General features: G+C 40.6%; 1 protein-coding gene across 4 annotated transcripts in view; it reads left to right on the top strand.

Annotated features, from left to right (window-relative positions):
- Positions 1-14,849, top strand: part of SASH1 (SAM and SH3 domain containing 1) — a 209,807-nt gene that overhangs the window by 97,588 nt on the left and 97,370 nt on the right. The gene's annotated exons all lie outside the window — the stretch shown is intronic.

Below are 14,849 nucleotides of genomic sequence, written 5' to 3'. Positions count from 1 at the left end.
AGAAGCATGCTGATAGAAAACGGACTAAACCCCATGAGTATAAAGTTGGTGATCAGGTTTATTTGTCCACTAAGTTTCTTCAAACGACTCAGAAGTCGAAGAAGTTGGGCCCCAAATATGTTGGCCCATTTCCACTTATCAAGATCATCAACCCTGTCTCTGTCCGTCTCCAGTTACCTAAGCACCTCAACCAAGTTTATCCTGTTTTTCATGTTAATCTCCTGAAACCTGAACTCACTTCTTCCTTGAGAGCTCCTCTTCCTCCTCCACCTGCTCCACATTTGATAGAGGGTGAGCAGCATTTTGAGGTCCATGAGATTTTGAACTCTCGTAAGCGGCGGAACCGTATCTAGTACCTGGTGGCTTGGAAGCATTTTCCCCCGTCTCACACTGAATGGGTTGACAAGTCCCATGTTCGAGCTCCTCGTTTGCTCCGCAAGTTCTACTCTGCCTATCTTGACAAGCCCTGATTCTTGGATGGCCTGCTGATTTTCCTTTTTGTTTTTTTCTCCCTTCCCATTTCTCTCTTTTATGTCTTGTTGTCTGTCTGTTTGTTTGTGTTCTTTTCGTTTCTGCAGGTCTGACTGCCCTTTCCTGGAGGAGGGCTGGATGTCAGCCTCTGCCTTGCTGCTGCTTCAGCTGCCATTGAAACGGGAAGGGGGGGCATGGTATTTGGGAGGGGAATCATTATGTGCTGGAGGAATATTCTAGAAGCTGTCCTGACCATCTCATTGTGCATGTGGAGGAAGGGAGTTTCCCGCCAAGGTTAACTGTCCAGCATTCCACTCTGATGATGTTTTTTGAGGATATCTCCCACCTGACAGTTGGGTGAATTATAATTGGACTATGGACTGGGGTGCCAAGGGGAGGGATTGACCTATACATGATAATCATTGCTTTTGCACCCAATTAACCAGACTCAGCTTAGCTTTGCTACTATTCATTTGTAATTAGTAAAAGTACACTTAATTTCAAACAAATGGAATTGAGTGGTTTCTTTCCTGATTATTAAATGAAGCAGCATCTGACAATATTATCAATAAATATTCACAAGTTTAAATATTTTTGATTTCATTTTTCTAGTTACTTTGGCATGTTGCATTATTCATACTGTGAATATTGCAAATCAGAGGGTATTAAAGAGATTAACGTCTGTTGAAGCTGAGTTTAAGGTAGAGAGTTTATTGATTTTTTTTTCTGGGGGGGCGTTTTCCCCCTTTTATTTTTTAATTATTCTTTTCTTTTTTTCCTTTATTTTTTATTTTTTATTAACTTTTAATCTATCTGGTTTCAATATACTCCAGACTTTGCTTGATAAGGAACGATGTTGGGAATGGGATCTGGGAAGTCGGAAGGGGGTCTGGGAGGGGGGTTCATGGGGGGGAGGGGGGGAGGGTGGAAATGTAGATTCAATTTTTAAAACAATGAATGCACTTGGATACTGTTGCTTTTTTCTTTTTCTTTCTTTTTTTTTCTTTTCCCTAAAAATTTTCTTTTTCCTTATAACTTTAGTGTAAATTACAAAACGAATAGACCAATGAATAGTAAAAATACACCGAAGCGAGGTGTAGAGGGAAAGAAGAGGGAGGAATGAAGAGGGAGTGAGAAGGGAATGTAAGGAAGGTGAGATGGTGGGAAGGGGAGAAAGGAATGGTTGAGGGGGAGGGGAAGTAGAAGAGGGGATTGTTGGAGGGGAGAAATGAAAGTTGGAGGGGTAGAAGAAAGGGTGTATGAAGGATAGAAGTGTTATGAGTTGTATTTATTGCTTTTTTTTCTTTTTAACTGCACAGTATTTAAGTGATTGTATAAAGGAAAATGAAAATGAAAATGAAATAAAGACAGAATTAAATGTAAAAAAAAGAGATTAACGTCTGTTTAAGTTCCTAGACTTGTTGAAGAACTTGAGCAGTGATGGCAAACCTTTTTTGGCTGCCATGCCAAAAGTGCAGGAAGCACGGGGTTGTGCACCAGCGTGCCACACCCATAATGCTATGCGTGCACACTCCCCAGCGCATACACATGCGTGCAATCAGCAAACTTCCCCCGCTTTTGTTGCAGTTTTTTTGCCTTCCCCAGGCTCCAGAGGCTTTCTAGCGACAGGATAACGCCTCGCATGCCCTGACAAATGGCTCCGCGTGCCACCTGTGGCGCACGTGCAATAGGTTCGCCACCATGGAACTTGAGCATCTGCTATTGAAGAAGGTCAAAAATGTTGAGGAAGAACAAAATATGATCAGTTGATACCAACTTCCTTAAATATAAAGTTTTTCATGAGTTTTTTTTTTAATACAAGGCTTAACAAAGACTGGTTGCTTTTCTGTTTTCTTGTAGATGAGTTAAAAAAAACCCTTAATATGAAGGATTTGTGAATGCTGTGACTTTATCAAACAACACAGTACTAAGCTGGATGTAGAATTTATGTGCCCTTTTCACATATCTGCTTTTATCCAGTGGCTAGCTATATTAAGCCTTTGTTGTTTTGCTTAATGCCTTCCGCTGCTAACAGTGTATTCAATAGACCAAGAATAAAATTGAAAAATAGTAGGCTGTATCTGATATCAAAAGATGTGGCTTATCCTGAAATAAAGCACTTCGTTTTATATTAAGTTTTTGAATCAGTACAGTATTTAGAACAGACAAGTAGAACAACCAGCTATCTTTTTGCTTTGTTTTCATTCACCTTGTATAGATAGAGGAAAATAAACATAGCTAATGCTGAATTAAAGATATTGCCATTATTAATTGGTTCAAAATATCAATGGAGCACAAATGTATGTATTAATATGATTATAGAATAGTCCATAATGAAAAATAAAAAGGACATGATATATGTCTGTCATACTTTCATAGTAAAGTACCATCCCATATTTCTACAACCTGATTTGGTTTGCAAATTGAAAATGTCTTTAGAAAAAAATAATTTACTTTTTGCTCCTTCCCATTTATTTATTTGGCTGCCTTGACCTGCTTTAGTTTTAAAAGCACTCTGATTGCAATCAATGCCATTCTTTAGATTCAATTTATCTTCCTTGGAAAGAGTTGCAGAAGTAAAGCCTTTTAAATTATTTTAGTTCTAGTACTTCATTATTCATTAATATGCAAAACAGCTACATGAATGCTTTGCAAGGCCTATTGACATGAGCAAAGCAACCATCCCCAAAGAGCTGAATCAGACAAACCATTCACAAGACTCAGCATAACTAGTTGTCTTCATGGGGCTGCCCATGAAATGAAGGAGCTGCAAATCCCCATGCCAACAGAGATGCTCTGGGAAAGTCCTCCAAGCAGTGGTGCTAAGTTGCCAGAGAACATGCTTGGTTCACCACCTCAAGGAGTGAGGAACTTTGTTTCTGTACACAAGTAGTCCTTCAGATGCTTTGGGCAAACGTATTGACTCATAAGTTAGTAGTAGCTCATCAGCTGATAGAGAGTATTTTTTTGCCTTTAAGGGGTATCATGCTTATATCTGGCCCGCAGGGATGCCCTGGAAACAGTTAAGGGCTGGCCCATGGTTTCTCTACCAACAAAAATAGATCTTTATTTTCAACCATCACAAACTCCTGCAGCCCTCTGGCAGCAAAAATGGAGCTGAGGGGGAGCACACAATGGGCTGCAGGAGGCCGTCATGGTCAAAAATGGAGTTGGGGGGGGGGGCTGTGCACGTTTTCACTGGCAGAGCCTTCTCTCTTCAATGGAGAGAAAAGGTTGCGGGGTGGGGGGAAGGAAAGTGAATTCACTACCAAGTGTGCTTCCTTGTATTTTTATTATTAGAATCATAACCACGGGGCTAACCAAACACTCTAAAGCTGTTAAAATTAGAACTAACACAGCAGAATTATTCCCAGAACTAAAGTGAAATATTCTAAATGCCTGTATCTCACTTGGGCTTTCTGTTTCAATGAAAACCCAATGTTGTACAAGTTCTCATATACGCAATCTGAGATGATAGAAAGCATTAGCCAAAAGAATAAAATGTTAACCACTGCTGGTTAAACTGAATATGTGCAAGAAAAGCAGCTGTGTTAACAACAAGCAGGCAAGGCCATGTAGCTGTTGCAATGCCACCAGAGAGTTTTAGAGAACTAGAGATAACAACACCACATATTTTGGTATCCAGACAACAGCCCCATTGTCTGAACTCTATGTAAAGACTTCAAGGATTTATCCGATAGGCTTGTAGCAAATGAATTACAAGAACTCATTCTCAGAAATTTAAACCCCAGATTATCATGTTTTGCTACAGTGGTTTCACAATCTGGCAGTAACTCAAGTCTGAAGAAAGAATGGGAGGGAGGGAACACTAATAACAGGAAAACAAGGTTTGTTAAGCAAAGACACTTTAATGTTGAATGCATCTTTGGTGACCGTAACATGGTAACAATAAATACATTGGTTCAGAATAATTTCAGATGGGATATGAAATGTAAAGTCATGGCATGAGCTTCTAGACCATCATGGTGAAATCTGAATGTTATAGTGCAGTGATGGCTAACCTTTTTGTCATTGCATGCCAAAAGCGTGCACGCATGCACCTATAATGCAATGCATGTGCCCCTGCATACGTCCTGCCCCGTGCATGCATGCACAACCCCACATATGTGTTGCCACCCCCACGTGCTCCACACGAACATGCATGTGCATCTGTCGCATGTAGCCTGCGCATGTGCCGCAGAGACCTGAAAACCAGCTGGCCAGTGGGAGATGCGTGCGCATGTGCGGTGGAGCTGTGCTGGGGTGACAGCTCGCATGCCCCAGAGCAGGATCTGTGTGCCACTTATGGCACGCGTACCATAGGTTTGCCATCACGGTTATAGTGAGAGAATTGTTGATCAAACTGTTCTGATATTCTCCTTCTGTTCTGAGATTTCCTCTGCATGAGGATTATGTCTTTTATTTTGGCTGTTATTTCTGACATTTCTAATCTGCCCAATGACATAAATTTTAAGACCTCTTTCTGGCTTTCAAGACCTCACCGTTGATTCCAGTGTGGCACGTCATTGAACCAGAAGCAGGGAGATACAAATTCAAATCCATTCACAGCTTTGGGTCATTCTCTTTTTGCCCAACTTTCCACACAGGTTGGTTGTTGTGAGGAAACATTAGAGGGGGGAAGAGTTATATATGTTGCCCTGAACTCTGGGAAGAAATAAAATGAACGAAACAATGAGCATTTCCTTTCAAATATGTTTTATTTTCATTTTCATTTTCATTTCATACAGTCACATGTATACTGTGCATAACCGGGGCCATATAGCATTGAGCAATAAACACAGCCATCCTTGTCAAAAATACTCCCCAAAATACAAACCCAATATACCACTTCAACCCTCCATACACCCTTTCTTTCACCCCCCTCCAACTTTCCTTTCTCCCCTCCAATATTCCCCTCTCCTACTTCCCCTCCCCCTCTATCACTCCTTTCTCCCAATACACTCCCTCACTTCCATCTCACCCTTCTTCCGATCCTCTCTCCCACCCTCTCTACCCCTCTTTCTTCTTTCCCTCTGCTCCTCCCTTCGGTGTATTTCTACTATCTATCAATATATTCAGCTTCTTATTTTTACACTAGAATTAAAAAGGCAACAGTATATAAGTGCAATCATGTTACTTTAAAATCTAGCACATACTATATTTTCCCCCTCCCCCCTATGACCCCACCTCCCTTCCCCCCCCCAACTTCCCAGAGCCCGTACACGGTATATCTTTTTATCAAACACAGTCTAAGATATATTAAAACCAAGGAAATTTTAAAAAAGAAAAAAGAAAGAAAGAAAAGAAAAAAGAAAAAAAAAGTCAGTAAAATCTCTGCATTGAACTCAGCTTCTTGCCATTACACAAACTTTAAGCAGTTTACATTGTTCCTAATCTTAGTTGTTTGATTACCTGCAGGATTTCCCCAGAAGTTATTTGTTGGTTCAACTTTTGCCTGTACTCTTCTCTAACTAGGGGTGTTATCTCTTTATCTAAGTATCTGTCTATATCTAAACCCTTAATTTTGTCCCCTTTGTACCTCCTTCCCTCTATAACACAATTTGGATACATTTCAAATTTTTCTTTTGATTTCCTCTTCCAATTCTTTTCGTTTTTGCCCTTGTTTATGTCTATGTATTTTGTTTATATCCATCACTACTCCTCTCATATATGCTTTACTTACATCCCCTACAAATTCCATGAATATACCCTTATTCGTATTCAGAACAAAGTATTCAAATGGCAATTTTTTACAATCATTAATATACTTTTCATATCTAAATAAACTCTCATTCGACCTCCAAGACCTTCTTGCCTGCACTACCCTTCCCAATTCCGTCCAGACTGGGTTATGATCCAAAAGGACCCGCGCCGCAATCTTTGTCTTCTTTACCCTAGAAAATAAATCATTAGTGATTTGTATAAAGTCAATCCTTGAAAGGGATTGATGTCCATCAGAAAAAGGGGTGAAGTCATATGCCTCTGTGTTTCTTTCTCGCCAAACATTTCTCAATTCGAAGTTGTCCATCAAGTCTTTTTCCCTTCTAGAATTAAGTCTAATGCGATATATCTTCCAAAGGGATCTGCTTCAATTAATTCAGCCTTAGTGTCTTTTCTTAAGTATACAACTATACCATTTTTCTTTTCCGTAGCAGAGGTCACAAAATATTGACCAAGTTCGGGGTTGAACAGATATTTTGGATCAGTTGATTTGATATGAATTTCTTGCAGACAAATTATATCGTTCTTGAACTGTTTGAGATAGTGAAATATTTTCTTTCTCTTCTGTAAAGAGTTCAGACCATAACTCCTTGATCAACGGCCGATGATTATTGAGGTTGTTGCAATATGCCTTGTTTTCCCATTCGTCTGGTAGTCATACGGCTAGATCTTTGTTCCTTGGTCCCTTGCCCTTCCGGAAGGAGGAAATGGTGCTTTTTGTCTGGTAGTTGTGTGATTTGCTGTTTATCTTGTCCTTCTCGTGGTCTTTCTCCAGATCCAGATAATTCAGGGTGTCCCACCTTCAGGGTCTTGTGATAAAAATCTCGGGCTTCCCATACAGAGTTGAGACGATATTTTTGCTTATCAAATATAATTATGATACCAAATGGCACATCCCATCTATACTGTATCTGATGGTTTCTGAGTTCTTCCACTAGAAAAGCATAATCTCTCCTGGCTCTTAGCATTTGGGGTGGTATTTCTTTCAAGACAATCAAGTCCTGTCCGCCAATTTGAAGCCTGGTATTATAAGACTCTTGCAGTATCATGTTTCTAAACTCTCTTGTAGTAAAGTATATAATTACATCTCGGGGGAGTTGCCTCTGTTTTGCCACCCAAGAGTTAGCGCGATAAATTTTTTCGATCTGCCAGTCAAAGTTGGACCCCGGTCTTTCCACCAGACGGTTAAAAGCCTCTGAGAAAATCTGCTTCAAGTTCTCCTGTTCGTTTTCACGCAGCCCCCTGACTCTTAATGCAAGCTCCATCTGTTTGTAGTGTATCATAACAATTTGTTTTTCAGCGTTTTCAACTTTTTGTTGCACCACTTCAATTTTGGATGTCAAGTTAGTGTTGGCTTCATCAAGAACCTCTAGCTTATCTTCCATTCCAGAAACATATTCTGTCAGTACAGTTACAAGTCCCACCATATCGTCCTTTGTTTTGGCAATCCTAGTATCAAGCTTATCATATAAGTCTGCATTAAATTTCTTTATCTCCTCTCTGAATTCTCTGAAAGTTTCTAAATTCTGCTCTCTAAATTCTCTAAGAGTCTCAAAAAAAAGTTCTTTCATTAGCAAATCTCCAGTAGGGGGCATAGAGGGTGGAAGCTGCAACTTTGTGCCAAGTGCGTGAGATGTACTCCTAAAAAGAGGTCTCCCCGAATTTAATTTTGATGCCATTATATCTTTTCTTCAAACAATTATTCAACAATTATTCAAACTCTGCTGGCCCGTTGTGTAGCTTACGAAGGAAGAAAGTATTAAGTCCCCCCTTTATTTATTCTTAGAGGTTTTTCAAAAGGTTTCAGAAAAGAGCATTGTAACAAAGCAGGTTTCAAAAGATTAGCATTGTAACAAAACAGTTCAGCATATCATCTCTGTTTGGAATGTCTCTATTTTAACAAGGAGTCTTTTAAAGCTTTTAAAAGTTGATAAGAAAAAAGTCTTGTAAGCTCTTCAGAGAAACGAAACTAATTGGTAAGAGAATGCTATCTGGCTGTTCCTTTGATCTTTTTCTTTGCCGGACAGTTAGGAATGTGGCACCCGCCATTTTAGGAGCTTATTTTTTTAGAAACCAAGTGCACAAAGAAAGCTCTTTCTTTTAAAAAAAAAAGGCAGATAAGGTTCTTGGGTACGGACTCTGCTTGTATTAATCTCAAATAAATATATCAAAAATTGTCCTAAGCGGGGGTTCCTTACTTTGCGCCGTAATGATTACAGCCGGAATTTCTGGCACGGAGATGTGATTCAGCCTTCGGTTGGCCCCCCTTCCATTCGCAGCAAAAAAAAAAAGCTGCAAACTTCAAAGAAAAGCTCTTACCAGCTGGATCTCTCTCTCACTCTTCTTTGCCTGAAGAATGAGGTATCTACCAGGTATTTAGGCAGATAACGCAGCCAGGAACCCGGGGGCAGCTCGTTAAGCTGCCGCCATCAGCAAGGCCCCGCCCCGGAAGTCCGAAACAATGAGCATTGTAACAATTCACAGCACCACCCAGTTATTTAGATTACACTATCTGGTCCTGTAGCTCCGTGGAGTCTATGATTTCATCCTAGACAAAGCTGTGACTTTAATGACCACAAAGTCCCAACCATGAATATCTTGCTTCTAGAAGGTTCAGCATGAGAAGAATCTACCACAAAGACAGCCTCTGGATTCTCAGGATTTGATAGAAACTCGGTGCAAAACTCAATTTCAAATTTTTCTTTTTTTATGCAAACAAGTTGTAAAAGCAAATATGTTATTTTCAGTTTCCCAGAGAGTTAGTAAAGTTCTGATTAAAGAAACCAAGGTTGGTCTCTCCCATTTTTAATGCTATTCCAAACTGTAGTAAAATTGAACTTTTTCCTCTCTAATAATATTATAGTCTATGTGTTTGACTTAATCTATTGCTCTAGTTCTACCTCCTATCTACCCTACCCTAATTTTGAGTTAAAGCTTACCATTCGGTCAGCAATATTCTTACTGGTAGTTGCCTATTCTCAGGGTGATAAAATCTTTGATTTTTTTCTTCATACTTGATCCTTGGAGGATCAGCTGCTCAGGGTAGATCCTATCCTTTGGTATGTCCATTCCTCAGATTCTGTCCTCAATTCTCTTCTTCAATAATTTTCTCCAGATTTGCCCTGGAAATAATATGCCTTCAGCTATGTAAATAATGTGCAATCCAACTCAAGGACATTGAGTTGAACATAATGAAGAATTGTTCTTTATTAAAACCATAAATCTGTGATGGAGAGCATGGGCTAGGTCTGTGATGGCCAACCTATGGCACACGTGCCAGAGGTGGCACACAGAATCCTCTCTGTGAGCACGCAGCACTGTCACCTCAGTTCAGCTCCGCCATGCATGTGCGTTCACCTCCTGCCAACCAGCTGGTCTTCGGGTCTCTTCCGTGCATGCGTACGGGTCAGGGCACATGTGGGGGGGCATGTGCACAAGTGCAGGGGCGAAGCACGTGCTGGGGGCCCACGCACACATTGCACTTTGGAGGTTTGGACACGTATGCTTATATCCACGTGCACTTTGAGCATCCAGAAAAGGTTAGTCATTACTGGGCTAGGTCCATCTTGCTTGCTAGCCATGTCTACCCGCCATTCTTTCCAGAGTTCCTCTGAAATTTAAGGCTCCCATTTTCAATGCCAGCCCAGCATCTGCATCCCTGCCTTCCCTTTCCTTTAAGAAATTTTCCCTTGAAAAACTAAAATATGCTGTACTATTTATCAACAAAATCAAAAACCTTTATTTGGGTTTTGGTCCACATACGTAGGCAACTAAGCAAAAAGCCCTGACTAAATGCAGACTTTTATCCTGTAAGTAATAACCCCCCTTTTTATAGCAACATTGGTTTTTTCATTAGAGGGATGTTCATTTCTACTTCTTTTTTCACAGCATAGCACCTCAGGAGTGGGACTCTGTAATTGAGGTTTAGGAAACCATAGGTTACTATCATGGCTTCAAAGGCAAATTGAGGACTTCATTGCACTAGGTACATACTTACATTTTTGTCAGCAGCAGATAAATGCAGTACTTTTGCAATGCATCAGAGAGTCTTCAAACCCTTCTTTGCTTTCTTGTTTATCCAAGAAACTAAAAGTCTATTATAATAAGAGCAGATATGTTGACTACACTGGCCAACTCCCCTTGAGAAAGTAAACTTTTCCAGTAACATTCAGGAAACTAGGTATAGTGTTTATAAGTCAACTCTTGTGTGAGATGGAATATCAATCAATGATTACATTTCTTGATTTTTTTAAAAAATGAAAATATTCTGCTTTTAGCTGTAATGTCTTTTGAAGAGGAGTTTTTAATCTCTTGATAATACCAACATACTTGCCATTGGTATTAGTTTGGGAGTGAGGTTACATGTTGTATTTTGTATAGTGTTGCATGAAGTTATGAAGATAGGGAGCTTATAGCCTGGGGGGGTCTCCAAACTTGGCAACTTGTGTACTTTAACTCCCAGAATTCCCCAGCCAACATATTGTCTGTGCCAGGTTCATGAAACAGCTGGATCTTGCAGAGATACCTGCCAGTAGCCATTTGAAATGGAAATGAGCACCTCGCTACACTTTGGATGCTCTTGGTTGCTTTTGCTCTTTGCGATTGTGGTGACGTTGCAGACAACAATACATATGTATACCTGCTCTTTGTGTCCCACTTGAGGATCTCATGGCAGCGCAACAGAATGCAATTAACATTGCTAGTTTCTGGGCCAGATCTGTTTAATCTGTATATATTTTAATCTTGTATTTTATACTTTAAATTTTATAGCAATAGCAATAGCAGTTAGACTTATATACTGCTTCATAGGGCTTTCAGCCCTCTCTAAGCGGTTTACAGAGTCAGCATATTGCCCCCACAGTCTGGGTCCTCATTTCACCCACCTCGGAAGGATGGAAGGTTGAGTCAACCTTGAGCCGGTGAGATTTGAACCGCCGAACTGCAGATGATAGTCAGCTGAAGTGGCCTGCAGTACTGCACTCTAAACACTGCGCCACCTCGGCTCTTATGTCATATCATATGCCTTGTTTTAATTGTGGAGCTTCTGACACGAATAAACAAACGAACAATTTTGAACAGTGTTCTTTACAGTTGTAGAGCCACCTACAAAAGACAACATGATCAATGTAAATTCAGTAGGAAGGTACATCAAGTTATAAATGATGGCTATTCTGGGCCAAATGGAATTCTTGAATCACAATCATGGAATATATTAGCTTTAGTAAAATCCTTTGCAAGAAGCCCTTTTATTTTAAAAGTATGAAAGATTTTTCCTTCTAAGTTTTATTATGGATTGTTGATTTCATTGTTATGCAATCCACTACATGAGTCAAAAAGCAAATCCAAAATTTTCCTCCAAGCCCACATTGTAACAATTGGGCCATATTATATTTCCAGGCATGTCTTTGTTTTTGACAGTACAGTTTATTTTCAAAAAGAGGCCCCACTCCAGCAGCTGGATGGAAAGTTTATCCAGCTGTGAAAATATCTAATTGCATGTTTGGAAAAAAAATTGTTCTTTTCATTTGTACCTGCAGGCATGCTTTAGAAATGAGTTTGTCATTTAGGCACTGCTGTTAGAGCTAAATTTTATAAGCAGTGTTTTTATATCATGCTGCATGTTATCGTATTCTTAAGTCTATTGATATGAATTTATACCGTAAGGTGATATAATTTCTCTTTCTCTTATTTCATACCATAGGGCAGAATGGAGTCTAGTATAGAGAACTCATAAATTTGTGCTCTTCAAAAATCTGGATGTCACAGAGAAGTTAATACTTCTGCTTTATTTATTATTTAGTACGGAATTTATTTTAGCAAAGGTATGAAAGAAAAAGAAAAATATATAATTTTTTTTTAAAAAAGGGGGTTAAATATGTCATCCAAAGCAAAAGAGATCAGTATAAAGTTATGAAATAGAAACAATGCTGAAAGAATAATATTAGAAATATAGCAAAGTACAAATAAAATGCATAACTCAGATTATCATCTCATTTCTGTCTTTCTTTGTTTGGCTTGGGAAGTGTTGGAACTGTCAGATAATGAAAATCAGGATATTTTAATGCCAGAATGTAAGTTAAACAAAACCTTAATATGGTAATTAGAGCTTTGTAGTCCTTAAAATACACCTAAATGACAATTCACTACTTACTGCCCATGGTAGTTAAAAGTATTCCAGTTTTTAGTTTAATAATCTTTGTTAGGATGAAATAAATCTTCATTTAGTATAATTGACTGTGAGGTCAGATTTAACATCAGTTGCAGTTTTTATATTACACAGTATTTTCCTGGCTTATATAGTTACTAGACTTGTCAGCCCACAAAACGCAGTAATGACTGCAGAATCCTAGGGTCCGTGTGCTCTATTGTTCATTTTTATTTCATTTTTTGACATCATTTCAGAGATGAAGTGAAGGGATTCATGTCTTGCTTCATTGTGTAACTGAAATCTGCTGGATTTGTTAGCTTTCTTTAGCTGTATGGTTTTGATAACAGTTTTCATTTCAGTTACACAATGAAGCAAGACTGGCCTATTCCAGTATGTGCTTTTAATTGAATGTCATTGTGAAGCATTACTTACATCATTGATTTCACTGTTTGGCATAATTTGTTTTACCGGATTCAAAAACTTATGTTTCAATCTGCTGTTTGTCAAAAAGTTGGATATATAATTTCTGTACTTCATAAAGTGAGAAAATTATATACCGGTAATTCCTTGACAAATTGATGGAATTTAGATGTTTTATATTAAGAAAAATAAATAGTCGTCCATATGCAAATTGCTTGCATTTTAAAAGTGGGGTTTTGTTTGCTTTTTAAATGAAACATCTATTAGAAAATTCAGCTCTAACTAATTCTCCATAATTCTTCCTCCTTCTCCTCATTTATGCTACATTCAGTGTAAAATGTTTTCATTTAGATACAAATTAATGTGACTAGAAGTCCCGATTTTGGCAGGACAGTCACGATTTCGCACAATTTGTCCCGCGTCCGGCCACGTTCTTAAAAAGTCCCGATATTTTCTAAAATGTTTATTTTTACCAATATAAAAAGGCTGCAAGGCCGTGGCAGATAGGGGCCACCAGCGGGTCTTACTGATTTTCTAGGATACATACAAGTTGCCTACTACGTCCTCCATATTCGGGGAGAAACACTCGCTCCCGCGCAGCATGATCACGCCACAGGTTTTCAAAGCCACACTCTTGATTGGCTCACAAACGTCATGAGAGACAGCTTCCGAAGGAGGACAAAAAGCGCTGTAGCTTTGCCTAAAGAATAGCCGTCTCTGTAGGAACGAGAATGTCACTCATCCCAATCCGTTGAGACAAATATTTAATCTCTCAGTTCGATGCTTTCAGAAAGCCTAGATATTCAAAGGAAGACTTATCCTACTCGCAATAGCATTGGGATTCTGCACTATAGCTCACAACGTTGCTATGCAGTAGTAAACTGAAAAGATATAATATGGAAAAACCAACGTCATTAAGCTGTAAGTCCTGAACTAACATATTAAGGAGTAAGCCTTACTGAATTGCACATGGTTTTCTTTCCGCCTCACTTAGAACTACCCGCCAGAAACGAAGCGGTCTTGTGCCCCCCCCAGCGGTCCCTTTGCTCACGGGGTGCAGTAGCCCACCCTTCGACTCGCTGTTTCCTTCCAGGTGGCTGGAGAGTCGTATGTGACAAGGCTCGCCACCTCGAGCTATCTGCAGCGGCGCTTCCCTCCCTCTGCGCCCCGCCTGCCTGCCTGCCTGCTGGGACCGACACTCCAAGCGTCTTCTTCACCGTGCAAGCCCTCCGCAGAGCAAGGGCGTGTGACTGGGCAAGGTGGAGTCGGGGGGACAGACAAACTCCATGCCCACCTCTTTCTTCCAGCAGCTCCGAGAGTCACTGGTGGCAAAGAGCTTGGCGGCGGCGCCCGGCTGGAGGGGAGGGCGTGGGGTGCGGGAGACCAGCCTCCGGTCTCCTTCTCCCTCCTTCCTTCCTTCCTTTCTCAGGAGGGGATGAGTGGGGGTGGAAAGGGCGACAGGCTGCAGGTGGACAGGGACCCCTCCCCTTCGGAAACAAGACGAGAGACCATGAGGAGAGCCCAGGACGAGGGGAGGGCGAGAGGTTGGCAGAGCCACGAGCGGCGGTGGTTGTCTGAGGCAGGGGTGTGGTGGAGGTCGTGTGGGTAAAAGGGAACCGGCGGGGGCTGCGGGGTCAGCGGGGATCAGGCAATGGAGGTGGCCAAACTCCATGCCCGCCTCTTTCTTCCAGCAGCACTGAGAATCGCTGGTGGCAAAGAGCTTGGCGGTGTCACCCAGCTGGAGGGGAGGGCGTGGGGTGTGGGAGACCAGCCTCCGGGAAGCTCGCCTCTCCAGACGGCCCTGTAAGCCCCACACCCCCCCTCCGGCTTGCTCCATCCCATCTGCCATACAGTATACACAACTCTGCAGAGCATAATTGGATCCTACATAAATACATTCAGTAGTATTAATGCATTTTCCAACCTGGCAGAATGGAGACTACAGTGTCCAGAATTCCTGAACAACAGATTTAAATGCCTGCGTGAGAATTTTGGGAATTGAAGTCTCAGTACAGAGGTGCAGATCTTGAGCGAATTGGCTTGAAGGAGGCTAGAAGACAACAAGAGCCTCACTGAATTTAATAATACT

The sequence above is a fragment of the Thamnophis sirtalis genome, unplaced genomic scaffold (assembly GCF_051295495.1).
Source record: "Thamnophis sirtalis isolate CommonGarterSnake01/CBP01778 unplaced genomic scaffold, rThaSir2_p1.2 scaffold_6, whole genome shotgun sequence".
Lineage (NCBI taxonomy): Eukaryota > Metazoa > Chordata > Lepidosauria > Squamata > Natricidae > Thamnophis > Thamnophis sirtalis.
The sequence above is the reverse complement of the archived record's forward strand: the minus strand, read 5'-3'. Positions and strand labels throughout refer to the sequence as shown.